This window comes from Microplitis demolitor, chromosome 1 (assembly GCF_026212275.2).
Source record: "Microplitis demolitor isolate Queensland-Clemson2020A chromosome 1, iyMicDemo2.1a, whole genome shotgun sequence".
Lineage (NCBI taxonomy): Eukaryota > Metazoa > Arthropoda > Insecta > Hymenoptera > Braconidae > Microplitis > Microplitis demolitor.
The window spans coordinates 16,431,483-16,456,652 of record NC_068545.1 but is presented as its reverse complement, the minus strand read 5'-3'; the positions used below and the strand labels follow the sequence as shown (position 1 = coordinate 16,456,652).

The 25,170-nt window shown below is 28.3% G+C and overlaps 1 protein-coding gene across 2 annotated transcripts in view; it reads right to left on the bottom strand.

Annotated features, from left to right (window-relative positions):
* LOC103580635 (amyloid beta A4 precursor protein-binding family B member 1-interacting protein) overlaps positions 1–24,246 on the bottom strand; it is a 159,651-nt gene extending 135,405 nt beyond the window's left edge. Inside the window, exons 1-2 of one of the 2 annotated variants that reach the window (XM_053742764.1) lie at positions 23,975–24,246; positions 7,262–7,304 (exon numbers count right to left, since the gene is read on the bottom strand). The gene's annotated coding sequence lies outside the window, so the exon portion shown is untranslated. The remainder of the gene's footprint in view (positions 1–7,261; positions 7,305–23,974) is intronic. The other variant, XM_008562463.3, reaches the window with a different exon arrangement.
* Between the last annotated feature and the right edge of the window lie 924 nt (positions 24,247–25,170).

Here is a 25,170-nt window from a genome sequence, read left to right as displayed (position 1 = left end):
TTATCTTTCCTTTTCAGAACATATACATAAATATAGAGTCTAAGCATAGAACAGTAATCAGTTATGCGTAGAATGTCTCTTGATATCGTCGAGTGACGTCGCAAATTCTCGAAAACGTTCGTACCATGGGACTATAAGATTCGTGTTGGAATTTTTCCGTTATTTGTTTTCATGTCTGATCAATAAATAATCATTAAACCAAGTCAGTGCCAAAATCTATTTTATCGCTTAAATAAAACGGCTTTGGTGCTCTTCGTGATGTATTTTAACTTGAATTTAAAAGTTATTGCAACCTCATTTTTGAACAAATATTTTTTTTTTATTCAACTATAGCTATCTGCCTGGACTGTATAAACCAAGTAAGTGAGACCAACAAGAGGTAACGGAAACGTGGGCATACGTGAAATCGTCAAGGATTGTGTGTGGGAGGATTGAGAAAGTCATCAACCTGGACGATTAAGGGAAGATAAGAGTTAACATAAAATAATATTATTATATTTAACATCAATTGTTTAGAGAGAAAAAAATTCAAAGCTTATGTAATAAATAAATATTAATGTACGTGTTTAAAAAATATATTTATTGAATAAACTTCAAGATTTTTTTAATTAAATTAAAAAAATGTAAATGTCATTTGGGTTATAAATGTATGTGATCGTCTGACCAAAAGTACATAAAGAAAACGATGCAGCGCCTTAAATTACATAAAACACGATGAAGGTAAATTATTCAAAGGGTGCTGAGTTCAGAATACTCAAGCAAGATCAAGAAGACTATATTGTTTGCACATTGCATTCCTGAAACGAGCTTTCGACGCCTTCTTGTCGTCAAGACGCGTGTCTATAGTGGGTTTACTGAATGCCATTTGCTTACTATTTCTGTCTATATAGTAAATGAGTTTCGTAACCTAAAGATCGATAAGTCAACGAGAGTGAGTCCAAGCTAAGCAAGAGGTGTATACGCCCTCTTTACATATAGTCCATCTCTTCAGTTGCTTCATTGCAAATAGAGAACACTCGTAATATATGAAACGATAAATTCACCGGGAGCCTCTTGAATTTTTAACAAACCCTAAGGGAATTTTCACCGCATCATGGAATGCAGAAATATATTATGTTTCAAAAAGAAAAATTATAAAGTTTTTTTATAGAATTTTCTGCGGTAAAAGGATCAAGGATCAAATAATGGCTCATAAATTGAATTTTTGTAACTGAAATACGAGACTATAAATATCTATCAAAAAATTAAAAATACAATTGGTAAAAATATTATGCAAAGATATTAAGAAAGAGTGAACGGATTTTGTTTTAATCGAATCGAATATCCGAAATTTGATTAAAATGGTTAAAAAATTTTTGGAAAAATTGACGTATCCGGGGGCTTTCGAATTATTCGATTCTAATTTTGAATAGTAACTCACAACTCACCTGTGGTGTCACTTGCTAAAAATAAATAATTTATACCATTATCTCTAATAAATAAAGTTTTATTAGAATCCAAAGTAAAAAAATAAATTATTAAAAAGTCAGAACACAGAATATATAATGCTCCGCGGTTCTCGCAGACTAGCTGTGTGACTTACACCAGGTCATCTCCAGTCGTTTTTCAAGCCAAATTAAATAAAATGAAGTATTTTTAGTTATGTAATGAACTTCGAATCAGCTTTCAGAGATTCTCCGCACCTATAACCAATGCCGTTCGCAGAGGGTTGTCTCTTGATTCTACACAACATCAACTTTTAATCTAATAATGCTTTATTTTTATTTTTTTATGCTTGGAGAACGCTAGGAGTCGATTTGGTGCATGTCACACAACTCGTCTGTAAGAAGAACTCCTAACCATTCTTCAAAAGATCAATTTTTAACCTAAAAATGCTTTATTTTTGTCTTCATACACTTCGAGAATGCCAGGAGACGATTTAATGCCTGATCTGCACTAGTGCTGCTCGTCTTTCAGGCATTCGATGCTCTTTTCTAGCCTGGTTTGAATTCATATCTTTTTTTCATCCTTTTATTCTTCAATATGTTAGTTTTATCAAGAATAAGTTATAAATAAATTCAACTTCATGCATAAGCTGACTTAAGTAATATTTAAGCTTTTTAAGTCAAGGTAATTCTTATTCAAGTCCATCAATATCAGGTAAATTAAAAATAAGCTGTTTGAGTTAACTTAAGTTCAACCCAATCCAAATATTTTGACTCGGGAGCAGTTTAGGATTTAATACAAGAATCGCGAAAATTTTCGACAGCAAACAATTAGTACATTGTGTGACAAGGGATGGAACAAGACGATTTCAGACTAAGGTAAGATTGGCTGCCCAAGCCGCAGGCGAGGGCTGACATCACCCACAGTCTGTAATCGTGTTTTACCCTGAATCACACACTATATTTTTCATGATTACCTGCATCAGAACTTCAAGATTTAGTGTCAGCAGTCAGTAAGAAACAAGTCAATTTCAGGACGATGATAAGGAGAACTGTTAGAGAATGAGAAATTTGTGATTTGAAGTCACTTATTAAATAGTAAATAATACAAAAATATTATTTTCACTCATTTTTTAGTAACTTTATTTGGTTAATTAAAACTGTCACTTAAAAAATGAAATGAGTAAACTGAAGTGACAAGTAAACAAATGAGAGTAATAAGGCTACAAACGAACATTAAATATAACTGACACCAGGCAGAAACAATTGTATTTTTTCCCAAAGGAAGTCCTTCTATTTTTTAACTTGATGTTTCGAAAAAAAAATCAAATTTTTTCAATGATCACCATTTAAATTTTTTGTTTTGATTTATTTATTTTTTTTTTTTTCTAAAATTAAAAGTTCTCTGAGCACTCTCAAAAATTTTTAGCGTGGTGATATAAGAAAAAAGGCTAGTTGAAAAGAATTTTTTTTTCAATTGGAAAAAAAATATAAATCGAAAAAACATCACTCTAAAAAAAATTGAGAATTTGCAGTAACTGTCAAAGTTTTATATAATAACAAAAATCAAAAATGGTAAACATCGAAAAATTTTTGACTTTTTCCAAAAATTTAAAAAAAAACAATGAAGATAGGCTGCAATAATTTTTTTGTATTTTTTTTTTTTCGAAAAGTATATTCAAAAACAAAAATTTTGAAAAAAAAAAAACGTCCCAATCAGTCGAATTTTGGAAAAGTTATACCTGTTTAAAAAAAAAAGTCATTTTTTTCAAAAATGCGTAACTTTTATTTGGTTGAGTAAAAAAATTTGAAAAAATTATTATAAACGATTCTGATGAGGTAGAAAAAGAGAAAAAATTTTCAGCAAAATCTAAAGAGGTCGGGGTCCAAAGTGGTAGATTTGTCCGGAATGCTCTTTATATAGTGGTATAAGAAATTCCAAACGCTTTAAATTATTTATGTAATGATCACAATGCTTGCGACATAGAATAAAAATCCCGTAAAACACTCAGATTTACAGTGAAGTAATAGATATATTTGCGTATATATTTTCTTATTATATAAAATTTTATTAATATATTTTATATTATGTCTTTCTCATAGCCATTTTTCATTTAACTGTTTTTTTGTCAGCATAGCAATTATTTATAAACTTACTGGCACCTGCACCTACGCACAAAAATGCGTGGGTATACGCACGCGCATTCACCCATGTAATACGAATGTCCCACTAGTGAGTTGTAGATAATCTTATAAGACCCGGCAAAGCAGTCCAACTTCTATTCAAGATAAATGATTGAATCATAAAGCTACATATATACTGTTATATTAGTTGTATATTTCATTCATGATTTTATTTTATTTTCATTTTTTTTTTTTTTTTTTTAATGATGTGCAAAACATTTAGTAATTAAATATTAATATATAAAAGATAATATATATTTGATTTATGGTAAATATAATTAAATCATTGTAACTCTACGTTGTTCGAGAAATATTTAGGTTATAATTATAAAACGAATATAACAAGGAGAATAATTTCAAATACTTCATCGAATTTATAATGAAATATGAAAAAATATAAAAATACAAAAACGATAGTATTCGAGCACAAAAAATAAATTATTTACTCAACAAGAATTGTACAAGTGATTCAATTACGCCGTTTGAATCGTACGAAGTCTCACTGTAATTTTGATTTTTTTTATTAAATTAGCAGTATGCAAATAATAAAGAAAAATATTTTATAATTAAACTTATTTAAGCAAAATTTTTTTCCATTGACACTCTTTCGTGCATCATTTTCGTGACAATTTATCTCGATTTTTTGCCCTCTCAACGTGACATAAAAAAACTCGTGTCATTGAAGTAAAAAAAAAAGACTCCTGTCAAAGAAATGGCAAAAAAAAATCAATTAATCAGTATAAGATTTTATTCGAAAAAAATACTTAGAGTTTTTTCGTTAACGATATCAATATCAGGGATCCCCTGAACAGACGATTCACTTTTGGAGATTGAGGTGGCATTTGGCGCGACTTATAGAGTTTCAAAGCTGATTACATTTCAATATCAGTCCATGAGGTAAGTAAGAAATTATTTGAAAAAAAAAAAAAAAAAAAAAAAAAAAAAAAAAAAAAAAAAAAAAATTTTATTAATTTTATTTTTCAAATAACTCCGAACATACTGTACAATGAACGAAAGGTAATCTTGGTTCAAAGAGAACCATCTTGACTAAAAAGAATACTTAGGAAAACGGAATATCTGTTGATTGAAATAAATTATCTCGTAATATTTACGTAATATTTATACCGCTTGACCTCAGCTTTCATATCACAACCGCCAGGAAACGCAACTTTCTGACTTAGTGTCTTAATAAACTGTCAAAAAAAAACTATCAAAACAAGATACTTTTCTGTCTTGGTTGGTGAGTATAGTAAATCGTCACAATATATATCAACATCTCAAACCAAGAACTTTTTTTGCGTGGCAGAAGAACATTTACTCTCAGTTTGAGAAAACTACATTATCGACTCGAGACAACGGTCTATTGGAATGAGAAAATTTTAATTTTGATTTAAATAAATTATAACCTTAATTTAATAAAATAACTTTTCTTGAATCATGCAAATATTTACTTAACGGAAGACGTAAAATTCTCCCATTGATGATTTTGTTTCTTGAATAAAAAAAAACGTAGTCTCGATTCAAGAAAATAAATGGCTCTAATTAAAAAAATATATCGACTTATATTTTTCAGTGAATCTAACCTAATATAAATGTTAAATGTTAAATTGAGAAAAATAAATTGTTTGCTCATGATAAGAATCGAACCTAGACCGATTCAGCATCACGCGAGAGCTTTACCAGTTATGCTACCAGATCATTTCCTGAACGTTCGTTTAGTTTACCCATATCTAGTAAGCACACCGTACAATGTAGAGTATGTCTACACTACCGCCATTTTAGTATAGTACAGTAAGCTTTCCCAAGAGAATTTTTACGTTGAGCCGTGAGCGCAGTTGCTGTTGGTTCAAACGTCTACGCTTACTTGCCGCAACACAACAAATACTTAAGCCAAGATATTTCTTACCATTGAATCGAGTACTTTTAATTCTTAACTCGAGTCACAAATCATCTCGATTCAAAATAAATTATCCTTCAAGAAAGAATATTTTACTTTTTAGACAATGGATTATATATCGGGGCAAAATATTTATTTTTCTCACTTTAAGAAAATATTTCTTACTTCAAGAATCATACATTATATCGGTTGAATAAAAAAAAAATCTTATACCAAGATGACTAAATTTAAGAAAATTTTGTTCTTGAACCAAGAAAATTTTCGTTTTCATTCAAAATTGCAAAAAATATTCTTACGACAAGAAGAAATTTCTTACGCCAAGATATCCTTTCTTTCTGTGTAGTACTATCATAATTGTGTTCAATATGATAAAACGTCACGTTATTGATACAAATGTCATAAACAGCGTATGTGTTTTCATAAACTTTCCTGGAGTACAATGCCTCTGAACGATTCCTAATTTAGTATTTTATGAGAATTAGTTGTAATTTCTATAAAGATGTAATACTTCTTGAGTTAATTAATAAATCAATCACTGATTACAAATACTGATATAAAGAGCATCAATCAGTCAATTTTTTGTTGAAAGATTTCCTGCTAATAGAATACTAATCTGTTTATTCATTAATAGACGCGTGTCAATAGATAATAAACATAAAAATCCAGATAGCCCGGATTCTATAGAAATTACTTAGATAGAAACCCAAATTCCTATAAAAATTTTTCACAAAGAAATCCACTTATACAAGTTCCTATGCCAATTTCCTCCATGAGTATCCTGGTACTCACAATTTCTCACATCGGGAATGCAGATACCTATAATTTCCTATGTGGATTCTTACATAAATCCATACACTCTTATATTAATTCCTATGGATTCTTACATAAATCTGTACTTTCCTATATAGATTCCTATGAATTCCCATGCAATCCCTCGAGGATTTTTTCGATAAGGTAGTCAAAAGTACGAAGACCTTTTGTCTTTAAAACCTTTGATACCCAAAGATTATAATGCTTTTCATGATAATCTGAAATACATCCATGAAAAATAAACATATGTATTTCTGTAACAGGTAATATTAACTGTAAACGGTCTTGAGATATAGGATTTTATATTTGTTTGATTTTATAATTTTATTTAAAAGTTTTTATTTGAAATGATTAGAAGTATTATTGAAATCACGTAATACTAATATAAGCTATAACTAAAAAAATCATGTGTCTCGCAAAAAAATTTGAGAAAAATACCGTGTTGTCATGATCAATAAAAAATAGCACTAATACGTTAAAAAATAATATTGTTATTTGATTAAGAATAATCAAAAAGTTGATAGTATATTCCTGAATAAAATGATCCAAAAAGCCTATTTATGTCTGTGCTTTTATTTTAATTAAGAATACGGCAGCAAACACGTATACATTTTTCAGCAATTTGTCAGTGCAGCAAACACGTATCTCATAAAATGAGCAAAAAAATAATAATTAAATACATTTAATATTACAGTTGTCTTGATAATTTATAGGAAGTTTGATTACTTTTTAGATTTGTAAAGAGAATTAATAAAAAAAAAAAGCCAAAAGTTCATTATAAAACGTTTTTTGTCTCTCCTGAAAAGTAATAGTTTTTGAGATATGAGGTTACTTCAGAAAACCCTCGATATGTGGTATCTTACGTGCATGCGACAACGGCCGCAGATGTAATATAATTATTCATAACCTCAAAATTAATATACCTTATTATTTATTTTGTACATACCTCTTGTATTGAACATTCAGAATCGCAATAACTCAAACAAGTTCTGAAAATACAAAAAAAAAAAAAAATAATCAGTAAAAAAAAAAAGTGTAATTATAAACGAAAAAATTTATTATTAGCGGTGAAAGCAGCGCTAAAAGGCAATATTTTTGCAGAGCTGTCAAAAAAATAAATAATAATAATATTGATTAACCCTAGACTGGTCAACAAACGCAACCTAACGACTTTGGTCAAGTGATGAGGGAATCGCCGCAATGCTTTTAAGAGTGCGACGTTGCCTGATCGCTCTGGCTGTTTACTATTGGTGTATCATTTCCGGCGGGAATATTGTAAAAAATTCGAACATGAAAAAAAATTTTCAACTTTATTTTTATTAATTTTAAACTTTGTTTAAAACAATTGGTTATTTAAACAAATTTAACAAACTTAATTTTTAATTAAATTTCGCTAATATTTAATTTTATTTAACTTAAAAAAAACTCAACTTTTTTTTTATAAATAACAACATCACGTAAACATAGGTTAATGCCTTTGGCAGTAGATAGAAATATTTTAATAGTGAACAGAAAAGAATATTTAAATAAATTTATCAAGGAACAATTAAAAAAATTATTTTCTTAATCGCAGAGTTTTTAAAAATGTTTATTAATAAAAGTTAATATTTACCTCCACATAACCTTTCAAACACAATAACAGCCGGTAACAGTCTGCGCATGAACATGAGAAGTCGGAAAGAGGGGACATACACCAAAGACGGCAACGCCGCAAAGGAAAATCTACTAACAACTCTGGTCAAGTGTATAGTAATTAAATCAAGAGAAGATATAACTTTTTTCGAACACAAAAAAAAAAAACCCCGATGCATTGCCGAATGCTTCTGAGGTCGAAGAGCTTAAAAACAGCCGGAAATTTAAGGGCTGACGCAGGGTTAACTGTTTTTTTATCTAAAACAAAATTGCCGTTTTTTCATACGGTGAAAAATTATTCATGGAAACGTTAATACTACATATCGCCATGATATAATATGATCCACCATTTCTTGGTTAAAGCATTTAAACTTTTTTACTTTAAAGAATATCACTTCTTCCAAGAAATTTAGTTTTTTCAAACAAAAAAATGTAATATTGCTACAAATAAGTAACATGCGCTGCTTAAAAAGAATTTATCTCTCATAATAAGAAATGAAAGCTCTTGGAACGAGTAACTATTTTTTTTTGTTTTGAGTGTTAAAATACCTTAGGCTGAGAAAAAAAGTTGTGATTCAAGATAAAACTTTTAAGATAATTATTTAGGGGAAGAGAGGGCAAAACGAGGTACTTAAGGAAATACTAAATTTTCGAAGGCTCAAACATTTTAATGATATTCAAAGTAAATAAAAAAATTTTTCAGTTGCCATTCAAGCAAAAATATTTTCATTTATACGTCAAAGTGGGATACCTCCTAAAAAAGGGGAAAAAATAACTTTTGGTCATTTAATAAATTTAATTCAATTAAATTTTTTTGTTAGTACTCTCTAAACATGAATAAGTGAAATAGGTGAATATTGACTAATTCTGAGTGCCAATCGAACCACTTTTTTAAAATAAGTGGTCCGATTTGCACTTAAAACTAGTGAATATACACCTATTTAACTTATTCATGCTTACAGAGTAATTTGCGTAAAAAAAATCTGGGCGTCGGTTGACCCTGCGGGCCAGCCCCAAAACTTTCCGCTGTTTTCGACCTCAAAGAGCTCGAAAACATTAGTGTAGATATATTTTCGAGCTCTTCGAGCTCTTCGAGCTCGAAAATGCTATCACATGCAATTGTTTTATTACGATCTTTTCAAGCTCTAACAAGTTACCTGTTATGCTGAAGTTTGAAAATTTAAGAATCGAAAATCATCAATGAAGCGGTTTTTAAAATTTATTTCCTGATTATGTTCAGTAAAATGAGTGTATTGAGGCAGAAATCAATGTCAGGGATCAAAATCAAGATTTAAATAAGTTCTGACTCATGTAAGAAACAATAAAATATGAAATGTCCGATAAAAATATTAAAAACTACGTTTTATCGATTTTTTTGTTGATAATATGATTTAAACTAAAAACCAAGTTCGATGACATTATATGATCAAATGAAACCATAAAAAAGATGAGTTGGTATGATATCAGGCACATTTTAGTACGTTATATTATGATTTATCCGGAAAAAATAACATAAAATGTTATTTTTTTAACATTTCAACGCCGATATCTTTTGAACTAATCAATCGATTTTGATAGTTGACGTGGCAATCGGCGCGTTTTATTGAATTCTAGAGCTGATTAAAATTTAAAATCGATCGCGTCAGTCGTTTCGAAAATATTTAGAAAAAACCGTTTTTCACCATTTCTTTCTCCCGCGATAACTCTCGAACGAATTATCCGATTTTGATGTTTGAGGTGGCAATCGACGCGTTTTATTGAGTACTAAAGCTGATTAGATTTTGAAGTCGATCGTATAAGTCGTTTTTGAGAAATCAATAAAAAACTAAAAACAAAATTTTTTTTTTCGTAATTCGCAAATATTTTCGAGTCTATTCGATCAAATAATCTGAAATTTTCAGGGAAGTTAATGGCCAACAAGCTCTTTCGATTGCTACCTCAACCATCCAAATCGATTCATTATTTCAAAAGTTACAAAGAGTTTACATACATACATACACACACACACACACACACGCACGCACACACACACTCGGACATCATACTGAAAATAGTCAGAATAGCTTCCTAGGACCTCAAAACGTCGACATCTGACGAAAACTCGATTTTTGAAAATCGGGGTGAAAACAATAACTTCCCGAAATTTTTGAAAATCGTCGATTTTCTTAGCGGAAAGTTAAAAATTACATTTTACACATTTATATAATGCTAAAGAAGAAAAAACATTTTTTATTGCTTTTTATCATAAAACAAAAGCCATTAACATTGTTCGACTGACAATCGATTTTTGAAAAAGTTTAACGAAAAATATTCAAAAAAATGCTCAACTATATTTACAAAAGTGATTTTGGAAAGTGCAAAAAACATTTAAAAATAAAAATTTTTTTTATCAAACTTTGGGGGTACTCCGTTTGCCCCCCCCCCTATTTTACTTGAGGCAGTTTAATTTTGATTTTCCTAATCGATCAAAAAAAACTTCTTGAACTTAGAATATTTTTCTTGATTTAAATTGACTGTTTTTTCTGTGTATAGATATCATTTTATGGTAAGTACACAGAAAAAAGAAAACTGGAATAGTTACAGAATAAAATGTAAAAACCAGCCCGTCATATTAAAAATCACAAAAGTTAAAATTTATACTGTAATTTTTTAATTTTATCCTGTAAAAAATTAGTTGCAAATCAAGCAGTAATATTTACAGTTGGAAAATGTAAATTGTACACAAAAAAATATAAACTAATTATTACTTTTTGCTCACAGAAAGTTTGTTTCTTTTAAACTCATTTATTCCTCTTTAAAACTGTAAAAATTACAGTTTAGCCGTTGTGTGAAAATTATAGTATCAAATAAGAAAATTTGTTGAGTGGTTCAAGAAGATTTACAGTATGGGCATTCAATGACGAACCTTAATATAAAAAATGGAACTATTACATCTCACACTGTAATTTTTAAAATTTCTGTCAAATATCATTAATACCTTAGCAATAACAAACTTTTGCTATTTAAAATGTAAAAATAAAATAAAAATTCAGTAAATATTTTTAAAATAGTTTATGTGAGTGCACGTTGCATTTAGCCAAGATCCATGCCTCAATATTGGAGGTTATAGTAATAAGAGTCTTCTGTTTCACGGGCGTCTCATGTGAAGTTATTATTCCACGTGGTGTCGTCTAGTACAGTACAAAGTCTTCCAATATTGTGAATTTTAATAGTTGAATTATTATTTTTGGTAAGTACCCAATGAAAAAAGACTTTGTACTATTGTATACAACTATATATAAATTGGATAGAAAAAATGGCCCTATCCATTTGTATGCAATCGTACATAATTATATCTTTTTTGTATATAATCACATAGTGTTTTCGTATAGATTATATATAATTATATACAATTCTATATAATTATATACAAATATATACGTTTGGATATGATTTTATTATTCTTTTTGCATTTTTATATATAATTATATACGATTGTGTATAATTGTATATAACTATATAAAAATTTTACATAATTATGCATCACCTCTATCCAATTGTATATAATTCATATATAAGTGTATACAGATATATAAAATCTTTTTTCATCGGGTAAATAAATTTTTTATACAATTCGCTTGTTTATTAATAATTTTATTTTTGTTATCTTATTTTATATTGATTTTAATTGTTGTCAATTCAAAAAAAAAATTGAACGTGTGATAATAATTTATTTTTTTTAATATTTTTGGTTACTATAGGTTATTCTCATCTATTTTCTTAATTGAAATTAATTAACAAGGGTGATGTTGAATCGTGTCATTAGGTTATTTACAAGGGTTATAAATATATTCGTTCTGGCGTTATTATAATAAATACTATGGAAAAATCTAATTTATTTTCAATACAAGATATTCTACTCGATACAAATACTATTGAAATATTATTTATACACGGAAAAAACATGGGAATTTTTCCCATGCCAGCATGGATGTTTTTACCATGTCAATATAGGAGTTTTTTCCATGTTACTGGTGTAATTTCTTCCTTGTCAACATGGGAAAAATTCCCATGTCAACATACAAGAAATTACTATGTTGCATGGGAAAAGTTCACAAGAAGATAAAATCATTAAAATACCAAATATTTTAGTCATTTTTATCATTTACGCTTTAAAGCGATAAAATAGGGATATGTGGAGGTTTTAACGTTTACGAAAATAGAATTTCAAAGTTTCCGAAAAAATTTTGTGTAATTTAATTAAAATTTTTTTGTAGCACCTACAAATTAATCAATTTTGATTGTACTTAACAAATAACAAATTAAAAGCAGATGAACTTCGAACAGATTACATCCAAGAGCTACAAAATATTTTTACTATTATTGTACTTCACTTTAATTAAAAAGGTGTCATAATTATTGATGTTCTGCAATTACATTCTTTTTGAATTTATACATGGTAATTTCTACTTTGTTAACATGGAAATTTTTCCGATGTTAACATAGGAACAATTCCAATGTTAATATGGAAATTTTTCTAATGTTGATATAGGGAAATTTTCATTGTCAATATAGGAATAATTCCTATGTTACAGCGCAAAATTTACCATGTGACATAGCAACAATTCACATGTTGGCATGGTAAAATTTACAATGCCAACAAAGGAATTTTTCCCATGGAAAATAGGGAAAATTCCAATTTTTTTCTTTCCGTGTAACAATTAAAATTGATTCTCAGTTTGATGTCCGTTTCCAGGCTTACGAAATATGTAAAAATTATTCAAATCTCTGGCAAATAATTAATCTGAGTGAAACAAATGGTACTTGCTCGCTGTCATCTCAATCAAATGACAAAAAAAGATTTGCGAAAAAACATAAATTTTATTCATTTGTATATACTATAAGTTTCTTTTTTATTTTAATACTACGATATTGTAGCATGTGATTGTAGGTGTAAGTTGTGATAATTAATGAGAAAAATAAGAACATTAAAACCTGTACTTTTTAATTTTTTAAACTATTCTATTTCGATTAAATTAACATTTAATCTTCAACATTTATTTATCTCTCCTAATGAAAATTTTAATTTGTTTTAGTTTTTCTCTGTTTATGATATTTTATCAGTAGTACTACAGTATCGGTCTTAATTAAATAAATAGAGAAAATTAAATAATTATCAAATTTAGAAAATTAAAATTTTTTAATTTACCATTGGTAACCCTGATTAAAAAAAATTATTTTAAATAATTTAAAACAATTTGAAATAATTTAAAACAATTTGAATCGACTAATATATAGGTATACACTTAACATGGAGTAAATCATTTTTCTTAATTAGAGAAGTGAAAAATTAATAAATATGCAACGTTAATTCAATTTAAAAAATCACCGTTACTTTAATTGAGCTGTAAAATTTATGTATTTTACTGATAAAATTGCTGAATGAATAGCATTAATTTGAAAAAAATAACTGAAAATTCACATGTTGAAACTTCAAAATTTACATATCGTAGTGGGGTTTACCACTATTCAAACTCGGTTATTAATAAAAAATAAACACAAATATTACTAACTGAAAATATAAAATCAACATTTTATAATGACAATATCGTTATTTTGAGAAACAAGTTTTAAAAATTTTAACGTAAAACTTGATGAGAAAAAGTGCAAGTTTTGCAGCACATCGAATGATACTTTGATAATTTTCAACAAATATTACAATGTGAGAAAATAAACTTAATACATTTTCAAACTGTAATATTTCATACTTAAAATGTAAAACTTACTGCGCGGCGCCAAACTGTAATTTATAATTTCGTTTATGAAGCGCTGCGTTACTATTTGAAAATGTAATAAATGCTCGTTCGAACAGAAATTATTCCTGTTTTCTTTTTTCCGTATACAAATGTATACAGGCATTTATAATTCAACCACTTTCCATTCGGCTATTGCAATATTCCAAATGCAATATCGTATGTATCTACCCAATCGGTAAATGCTTTAAGGATAGATGCATAACAGAGCATATTGCTATTTAACTAAACCCTAATCAATGCCCTGTTTTTGTTTACCTGTGTGTGTGTGCGTGTGCGCGCGCGCGTGTGTGTGTGTGTTCTAACTATGTATGCAATATAATTTAGCATATTCACATATTGCAAGGTGCAGCGATTATGCATATATTATTAACCATTTGAATATGCACACTCCTCAATCCATTTTAAATAATTCTAATCCGTTAAATGACAGCTATAGAGAGCGAGACAAATACTACAGGATAGTCAAAAGTAGCTCTTGTAAATATCAAGTCAACGCCAACTCGTTTTCTCGGGAAATCGATATGCATGCTGCTTTAATAACTGATCTATTTGAGCACAGCAACTAACTCTGATACATATATATATATATATATATATATATATATATATATATATATATATATATATATATATATATATATATATATATATATATATATATATTACCACGCCTTTTTCGTGCGTGGTTATATGGTTATTTACGCTATGTATATACTATATATATACATAATATTTACATTCTTCAAAGCAAAACTTCGAGGAAAGATATTCCATAATGATACGAATGACAACTCAAAATTGGGATGTTTATCTAAATACAAAATAATCTAAACCAATTATTGTTTAATTTATTTTCTGCTTTGAAATGTAATAATAATCATAATACTTTCACCAAGTTTTTTGTTTCTATTACTGTACATTTATAAAAGATAAATATAGTATTTAGAAGCTATAATAATGCATCAGTTTTTTTTCATTTATTAGTGATAGTTTTGCTGTAAATACTTCAGTAATAATGATGAAAAAATTAACAGATAAAATAATAAATAGTGTTTTAACGTAAAATTGTGCCTTTGATCTCTTACAAATACTGAGTTTACCTCAATTTAATGCAACTTGCTCTGGTTTATTTCCTTTCATTTGAAAAAAGTCATAATAATGTCCAAGCTCATGCAAAAGTTAAAAAAAATAATGCTAATTATAATAATAATAATAATAATAATAATAATAGCCGATGACCTCAACAAACGGCTATATATTTACCACACGAATATACGTTTTTGTTTTCAACGTTCCACAGTAAAAATATTATGTTTTGAAATATGTATGCTATTCAATAAACAAAGTCTACAAATAGTTTAAAATATAGTAGTAATTTATTTTATTTTTCTAGAAAATAGTACTGGTACTAAAATTTACGATAAAAAGTCAGTTTAAAGTATCATAAACCTTGGAGTTTAATTCTACGAGCTCAGACAGCTCGGGATATAACGGTAAATAAAATGATGAAAATATAAAAGACGCAACTAAGCTTAAAAGATTTCGGATGTTTTCTGTGGAGAACTATATATCTATAGTTAGTGGATAAAATATTTTTTTTTTATTCTTTTAAAACATGAATTCAGGTGGTATAGAGAAAAAGAATACGCTTGATTCACCGGAAGACTCAACTGGTACAATGGTACGTTGTTTGCAATGAGTTATCGATCGGTTCCGTGGCGTATACGAGCAAGCATTCACAACACTATGCTAGAAGAGTTGAGAACTCGAGCACGGCGTGACTTGTGCAAGACTACCGTGACGACGTATAGTAGTGCAGAGGTGGACAAAAAGGGAACAGAACAAGACACTCAACTTTAAGAGATAGAGAGCACACACTTTGTCGCTTTGTAAAAGTCGAAAGACGATCTCGTCTTAAAATCAACCAACAGTACACTAGTCTTTCTTATTTTTATCTTTTTATACTTTATACAGGACAAATATAATCTAATAATAGCTACCAAGGGTGTACTTTAACGAACTTCCGCGAGGCTCCGGTTTATAAATTGAGAGTTAGAGGAAACGGAAACTCTTAAGATGAATAAACATTACATAGACGTAATGCACAGCTGTTAAAACTTATATACTGAAATATATTTTACATTTTTAAATTCACACATCACCTGTATTATTATCAGCAGAGTTATGATTCTATGAATTTTTTTGAATGTACCTATCAAATTCTATAGAATGTAATATGTAGAATAGTAATAGCTATCGGAAAAAAAAAAAAAATATTTTTCACGTATACACGGTTTAAAAATAAAATACTGTAAATTAAATCCAACAATACACCAAAAACATTTTATAAAATAGTAAATTTGATTACCTACACGTGAATTGAAAATACAATTTAATTGATGGAATTTTATTGTCAAATTGCAAAACAATAAAATAACTTGAACCAAAACAAGGCCAATAACCTCACAAGAGCATTCCCCTGTTACATTGTAGTCACATTTTATAACGTTTAAAAAAGCATGAAAACATAAAATAATAGCGACACCTTATATCCCTAACATATAATATTAAACAGAGAAATAAAATTAAAAAAAAAAAATAATTGAAAAGAAACGCAGAGGACCGAAAATTTTTTTCTTGGAAATTAATCATAGAATCGCGTGCACCCACCTGTCTATTACCTTATGCCACACACAAGTTTATAGACTTACCACTACTAAAGGCACGCGTCTCAACTCATAACATTAAGAATACGACGACACGTGTTGCCTTTTTTTTCTATTTACTTTACAATATATATATGTATTGCTGCACTGTACTACCGTATACTGGTCTCTTTGCTGCATGCACTTCTATCCCTCAACCAGTTTCAACTTGACATCTCTTCTCTCTCCCTCACATTTCATTTATTCTTTTTATTCTGTCACAGAAGTAAACACACTTAACACATATGAAAAATTCCACGGGAATGTCGACATATACATGTGAGTGTATGTATGACACTGTGTCGCCTGAAGCATATCAACCTGTATTCAAAGTAAGGGTAAAAAGATGGACTTTACAAACATTCGTGTTAATTGAGGGACAAGCGTGACATAATGATTACTAGAAAAAGTACAAAAAATTTCAATTCGACTTGTTTATTCGAATTTATGTTCCCTAAAATTGTTCTGAAAATTTTGTAATCTTATGGAACTTGAAAAATTAATTTAAAAATAAAAACTACGGTATAGTGGTTCAATTAATACACATTATTCAACGTATGCCGGGTAATTGCACTTGATCATATCTGCAAACCAACCCTTTCACAGTCGTTTACCGATCGGTGATTAATAATTTGTCAAAAAACAAATGGCGTCTTATGTTCCTCAATAGCGTTTCATTATGGGGGTCATAAACAAATGCATTTGAATCCATAATCATATTTCTTTAAAGGCATTATCTAGACCGCTCTCAAAAACAATCTCTACTATTATCACAAGAGCAAATAATCTCGACGCTAAATATATTTGGAATGAGTAGTATAATCAGTCTAACAACTTCTACGTCAGTGTCTATATAGAAATACGTTGATTATTTTCTATTAATTAAAACAAAATAAAAAATAAATAACAAATGAGCGGTGAGAGCAGCCAAGAACGATTTTTATATACATCCTACCTGATTTAGAGTCTACTTTGCTGATATAATAGTTCGCAAAAATCAGACATTTGTTAAATAGAGTATATAGTACATAGCACGTGGGCTAAGTAATTATCCGTCTAAAACAATAAACTACTAAGAACATTGGTTCTTAGTAGTAGCAATCGTCTCCAATCGACACTAAAACATACGGAAAAAAAAAGCCAGAATCAGTAATTTTTCAAAATTTCTGATCATGGTGTTTTTTAAACTAACGAACTGATTGCAATAATTTATGTAGCGATCCTTAAATACTATGAAAGCAAAGAGCCAGTATAAGTTTTGGAACATATAATGAATTACATTATGTATTATCCGGAAAAAAATTAAGTAAATTGTTGCCGAACTATTCAACTGATTTTTTAGTTTGAGACAACATTTGACGCAGTTTTTCAATCTTTGAACCTAAAAAATATTTGAGATCAATCAGTTCAGCAATTTTGAATTTATTAGAAAAAAAAACGCGTTTTTTAAATTTCTTTGACAACGATATCTCTTGAAGAAACTATCCGATTTCGGTGATTCAGGCGGCAATCGACGCGTTTTACTGAGTTCTAGAGCCAATTAGGATTTTAAATCGATCGATTTAATTATTTCTATATATAACTATATCTCTCGAACAAATAAACCGATTGAGATAGTTCTTGTGGCAAACGACGCGTTTTATAGTGTTCTAGAGTAAACTAGATTTTAAAATCGCTGATCATGTGGTTTTTGAGAAATTGTAAAAAAAACTATAAAAAAATTTTTTTTCTTTCGCCTTTTTCAATTTTCTCGGAGTTTAGACGATCGAATGATCTGAGATTCACAGGAAAATTGACAAGCTCTTTCTATTGTCATAAGAACCATCTAAATTGGTTAATTCATAAAAAAGTTATAAAAAGTTTATACACACACACGCACATACATACAGACACTCGGACACCATTCTGAAAAAAGTCAGAATAGCTTCTTAGGGCCTCGAAATGTCAACATTTAATGAAAACTTGATTTTTGAAAATCGAGATGAAAACGAGAAATAGAATTTTTCGTAAATCGTCGATTTTGGTAGTGTAAAGTTAAAAAAGATCAGGGTATAAATTGTTTACTATATCCGAATAAATTTCTAGAGTATCAAAGCAAATAAAATAAAAATAATGAATAAATCTTGAACTCTAAAAACCCATCAACATGAGTGAAAGTCATCTTTGTATATTATAGCGTTGTTTTTTCATCGTGAAAATTGAAGATTAAATTTAAATTTAGAATTACTTTTTTTTTTTTTTTGCTAAATTACATGGATGAAAAAAACTAACTAAAAATGCTCCGAGAGAGAAAAAATTTTAAAACACATATATACTTAACTATATATCTATATAGCTATATAATCTTAGCTTGCACTAAAGCCCTTGTTATGTTTTCTCTTAAGAACGTTTACGTAGACAATTTCAGTTCCAACTCAAGGTAAATTAAACCCGAGTAAGATGCAACACTTTTTTATTTTCGATTCATTTTAATTTCACATTCTCTTTTTGTACTCTGATGTAACTTTTAATTATCTTTTTCCCAACTATACACACTATATATCTAAGCTATTAGTCTCCTAAATCCACCGACGTAAAATGCGCGGGCGAGATCTGTTCGCGTGGCAACCACTTTAGGACTTATTTTTATCGGATGTTTTTTTCTGTCTGGGCGATAAGCCACCAGTACAGTGCGACTAAAGGGGTGTGTTCTCCGTTGCTGCACAAACGTACTCACCCACGCGTGACAAGTCCACGCGTACACTTAAGACAAGGTATACATTCACCATTCCCGTTTAGCTGTCACTCAAAATACATGTACATAATAACTATAACATATACATAATAACTATAACCTCAAATGTACACATTTAACTTCGCGTTTAGTTGTTATATTCTCGAGAATCCCCTTTTACTTGTTATCTTTAAGAAGAGCCTCCAAATTTAACTAATTTAAATGCTTCAACTATTGACACTGTAAATAAGATTGTAAGCTCCTTAATTAATTAAACATGTTTAATTTAATAAAATTCCAATAAAAAATTTCGCAGCCGCATTCTTTGATCTTAAAACAGTAAGATTATTATTTTAAAAAGAGTAAAAAAATCCAGTTATTGTCACTAAATGAACCAAATTTACGAATCTATCACGGAGAAAACGAATCTCGAAACTATTTTAATACTTAATATATTTATGTAAGAAATATTAATGCAAATGAATGAGTACATTACTATTAATTACTAAATGTATAGTAAAAATCACAAAACAGTAATTAATACTATATGTTTATCTGAAAAATTTCTATATTATTACTTTTATATGAACTTGAAGATCGGAACGTTTTTCGCGCAACGAAAAAAAAATTAAAAAGTAAAAAATTTATTTGATGACTAGATTACAGAAATGTTTCGCATATAGATACCAGTATGTGAGCCGGAAATCCAAGGTCACCCTAAACGTGAGTAACTACCCCTTGAGCAGTCGAATTACATAAATTTTTATATTTTCGTTGCGCAAAAAATGTTCCAATATTCAGGTAGATTAAAATTTTAATTGTCAAGAAAGTAACAGTTACACAATTTTAATAGCGTTTTAAGATTACAATATGAATTTAATAATTTTAACTCATAATTTTAAATAAAAGTTGCTATATTTTTTTCTCTGCGTAGAAGTGTAAAAATTTAGACGAACAATTTTTTCCGTGGACCAACTATTGGCATGTCATATTATTAATATGTGATTTTCAATTTCTGCGTTATTTTGAGAATGAATGACAAATTTTTTTTGTTTAATTTTTTACATTATAATAAATAATAATAATAATAATAATAATAATAATAATAATAATAATAATAATAATAATAATAATAATAATAATAATAATATTACAAATCTCAAAAAATTATATAAAAATATTGATAATTTTAATGATACTAACAGAAATAAAATAATAAATACAATAAAATAAAGCATAAATGATTGGGGCTTTTATCTTATTAATAGAATATGAATTTTAAATATTCTCACATTTACACAAGTTAATAATTTTGTGTGTCATTTTATTATTCTCATAGTATAAAAGAAATTAATAAATATTCAAAAGCATAACTAATTGATGCATAATATATATTTATACTTTTTCATTTTGTTTCTTTTTCCTTTATAAAAAATAAAATGATTATTTCAACGGCTTTGTCAGCAATTTGAGCATTTATTTAAAAATTTTTATCTGATAACTTTTAATTGGACATAACGAAATTGTTTGACGCATTGTTTTTTTTATACAAGTATATACTATTTAATATTGATATCTATTTAAACATTTATTTATTCTTTACGTACAATATACGCATTCCATTAATATCCTACACAATTTGTATAGTAAATTTTTACTTTTATATAATAATTTGAATAGTAGAATAGTAGAAATATATAATAATAAAATAAATATCACTCTGATTTTCAATAATTTATTTAAAAGTATTTTCTTGTCAGTACATGTGATCATGATAATTCTCGACTGAAAATGCAAATAGTCCATGACAGTAAGTACAGACATGAAAGTCACGACTGTCTAAACCGAAGCTGGCGTGAGAAAGGTAGAAACGTGTCACGTTAATTAGTTTAATCGATCGCTCGGTACGATTGTAATTTTATTAGATGAATCGAATAGTTTAGATCATGTCTGATTAATGTACTATTACACTTCTACCATTTTTCAACATGATAAAAAAAATTTATTATATACATGAATTTTGAAATGTACGATAAGACATATATTTTAAAGAAAAAATAAAAATAATTAATCCAGATAAATTATAAGGTTGGATTTTAATTGATGAATAATGTCAGTTTCGTAGTGTCATAATAAATAAATATTTTACCAAACTGTATTAAATCTATAATAATTTCTAAAACTAGAACAGACTATGACGAGCAAAAGTAGTCTTGATCTTGTAAATTTAGAAGACCGAACCAAGAAATGTATTTTTACAAGACCTAGACCAAAATCAATACTCGACCAAACACGACACTAATATCCGAGACCAAATACAAGACCAAGATCAAGATTTAAAATATTTAAAAATAAAATTACAAGTTATTAAGAATCATGAAATAACTTCGTATTTTGTAATTAGTTAATCATATAAAAAAAAAAAGAAAAAAAAAAACAGAGTGCAAAATTATGTAGCCAAGCTAAGAATTAAATACACAAAACCAAGGCTACGAAAGATGTTGATCATTACTGACCAATCAAAAACATTGCTACAACTGTCAATTTAAAAACGAGACCAAAAATATCTAAAAGATAATTAAATGGGGGTAAGACCAATATACAGACTAATTTAACTCTATGGGTTTATGATTTGTTTAAAATAATTTTGGTTAAATGTTTCAGAATTCACTGTCGACTTATTCTTGAGACCAAAGTTTTTTATCTCAAATACAGAATAGACCATTTTTTTTTTAATGCTAAATTTCGTCCGATTTTTTAAAAAAAAATTTATAAAAAATCAAGAACGCGTTTTTTCATAATAATTTTTTGAATATTTATTTTAAGAAATTTATATATTAAAGCACTACTACTTCCGCAGTTTTAAAGCGAATTTTATAATTAATTAACAATTTCTTAAATTTTTTTAAATTGAAAAAAACAACTTTCTGATAAATATTTGAAAATTTTTTTATATTTTAAAGATCAATTTTCAAATTATTCGAAGCAATATGAAGGTCATTTAATGACTAATATAAATTCAGGCAAGGAAAATTTTTTTTACAATTTTTAAGAATCTTGCGAAAAATATAAGAAATTATTGACCCAATAAAATTCACACGGATTCGTAAAATTATTGGCACTTTATTATAAAAATTTTTCGAAAAAACATTTAATACAAAAATATAAAAAATCGTTGCTTACAACGCGAATAATTATTTACTTTCATTAAATATTTCAAGTATTAATTATTTAGTTTTATTAAACAAAATGTTTAAAAATTATCCATAAAAAAATAACTAGTTTTCTAAAATTAAAAAAAAAAATTAACTTGAACCCCTATGAAATCGGCGAGTATGATCGTTAAAGGAAAAATAAAAAGCAAACTGAAACTTACTGTATTAACTTGAACGTACTTTTTACAAAATTAGAAGATTTAAAATGACAATATGAGACATTAAATCATTTAATATTGTGTAAGTATCTTTGAATTTATAACGTTGGAGTATCCGCTGCATTTTTCAAGATTTGAGAATAATCGATTAAAGTCAAGCATTAACATTAAAAATAAAAAAATACCTTTATAAAAATCACAAAGCTAATCTTAGTAAAGTGTATACATACTGAGAAATACTTTGATGACCTATTATATGAATATTTATATAAATGATAATCACTCCACCGAATAAAAATTGTCTATACGTAAAAGAAAAAAAAATTTCTTAAATTTGTTTTTCGATTATAACAAAGGTATTCATTAAAAAAAATTAAAAATTCCCGAATTCGCTACCCTCAATATAAAAAAAAATCAAATCAAATTACCAAGTTTCACAATGACCAGCAACGGTCACGCACATACATAACTTTCACTTCGTGAAATGATCTACATTTCCTTCAATAAACATAGATTCACATATACCTAAGTAGATCTACATAGATATACGTAAATCTGTATAGAGCTTCGATTTATAAATATCGACGATTTACATAGAGCTACGTATATCTATAAGAAACTGATGTAGCTGATATACGTAGATCTACGCTGATCTATATTAGATTCATATCCCTGATTTAAAAAAACGATTCGAAACGATTTGCAATGTTAAATGCCCATAATAAAGGCGATTCAAAAGCATTAAAAAGTATTTAAAAATTTTTTTTTCTAATCGTTTTAAATCGTTTCTTTTAATAAGAGATAGATATACGTAGATCTACATAGAATTACGTACATATACATAGATCAACGTAGATCTAATCCATTTTTTCACGGGCTCATAATTTTTTATTTATTTTTTCCAAAAAGAACCGACCAATTTAGTATGATAAACCTCATTTATATTAAAGCATAATAAATCCATATTTATAATTGCATAATCTTTATTAAAACGTGATAACTACAATATAGATTTTTAATTTGTCTACCTTCTAACAGATTCATCTAAAATTTTTAATTTTTTATAAGAAAAAATACGCAGTACACAGAAGCTGTTATTGAAATAAATGGTTTACTTTTATCAATAATAGTAATTAGAAAATAATCATAAACTAAGTCATGAATGATAATAATTTAAAAATAAAAGTAAAAATACTTTGACTCATCGACCGCATGAATTCGTTTGATGAGTAAAAAGAAAATTTAAGTGTAGCTGTCTCATAAAATATTTTAACTTTACTTGTACTTTAAACGCATACTTTGTCATTGATTGAAATAGAAAAATAAATTTTAGTAAGCAAAAAATTAAAATGCCTACCTTTTGACATAAAAATCTCAATTTAATCTCTTAAATAATAAATAATAAAAACGTCAGAAAGATAAAAGAAGAGGTTTGACTCACCGCACGAGAAAATAATAATTCCTTGAATCCTGTATCTTTAATTTCGTCAGTCAGTCTCACTGTCACTCGTCTAAAAATATATTCGACACTTGCAGTAATTTTATAATAATAGTGTATTTTATTGTGAAAACAAAAACTAAACTTTTAAGATTACGCTAAACACACGTAAAAAATGCACTTATATGGTATAGTAATCACTCAAGAAATAATAATGTTCGAAGAGCCTCGGACCGCCATGCACTGATGGGAACATGGGATGTGCCTCACTCGAAGGCTCGCGCATGCTTTCAACTAATGCGCGAGCGCGATGTTCCCGCACTCTACGACCGCCAAACGAAATGACCGATAACTGCCATCTGTTATATACTTTTAACAACATTTATTACATACCACACTCATCAGATGAATGTTAGAAACAAATATACCCTGCCCAGATAACCAGAGTTTCAGCGCAATTTTTGAGCTGAAACTTTTGCCATCTCAGTGACGTACGGTACACATAAAAAATTTCAATATCGACTTTTGAGCTCTCTTTGACGTCAAATTTCACATAAATTTGATGTAAGTTTAAAACTGCTATTTGACGTCTGTGAGACTTCAAAATTTGAGACGCAAAAAACGATGTCAACAAATGACATTAACAACACCTCAACTAGAGAGATATTTTTTAGTTTTTGAGTCTTGAATTTACTTTGTTGAATAGTTGCTAGATGTCGCGAGCTGACTTTTCTTCAACATGTATCAAACGGTAAAATCGAATCTAAACAATTTAGGTCAATTTGAGCTGCTATTGCAGTCAAATTTTGCTGCTCAATTTTTGATATCTCGAGTACGTCAAATAGCGGCTTTAATCTGACATCAAATTTAGGCGGAATTTGACTGTTGGTTGAGCTCAACTGGCTATCAGAGATGATAGCCAAGTTGGTGAGAAACTGACGAGAAACTTGCAGCTGCAACTGGACACCAAGTTGACCGCCAACAGTTGGTACCTCCAATAGTTGATAGACATTTTCTAAGAAAGTTGGTGGCAAAAGTTGCTTGCAAAAGTTGGCAATCATAAGTTGACGGTAAGTTTCTTTTCAATTTTCTCAGAAACTTGCATTCCAGTTGCGGCTCCATACTGGTGCCAACTTTCCGAGAAAGTTGGCAGTAACTTGTAGCCAAAAGTTGCAAAAGCTAAAGTTATTGATAAGTTG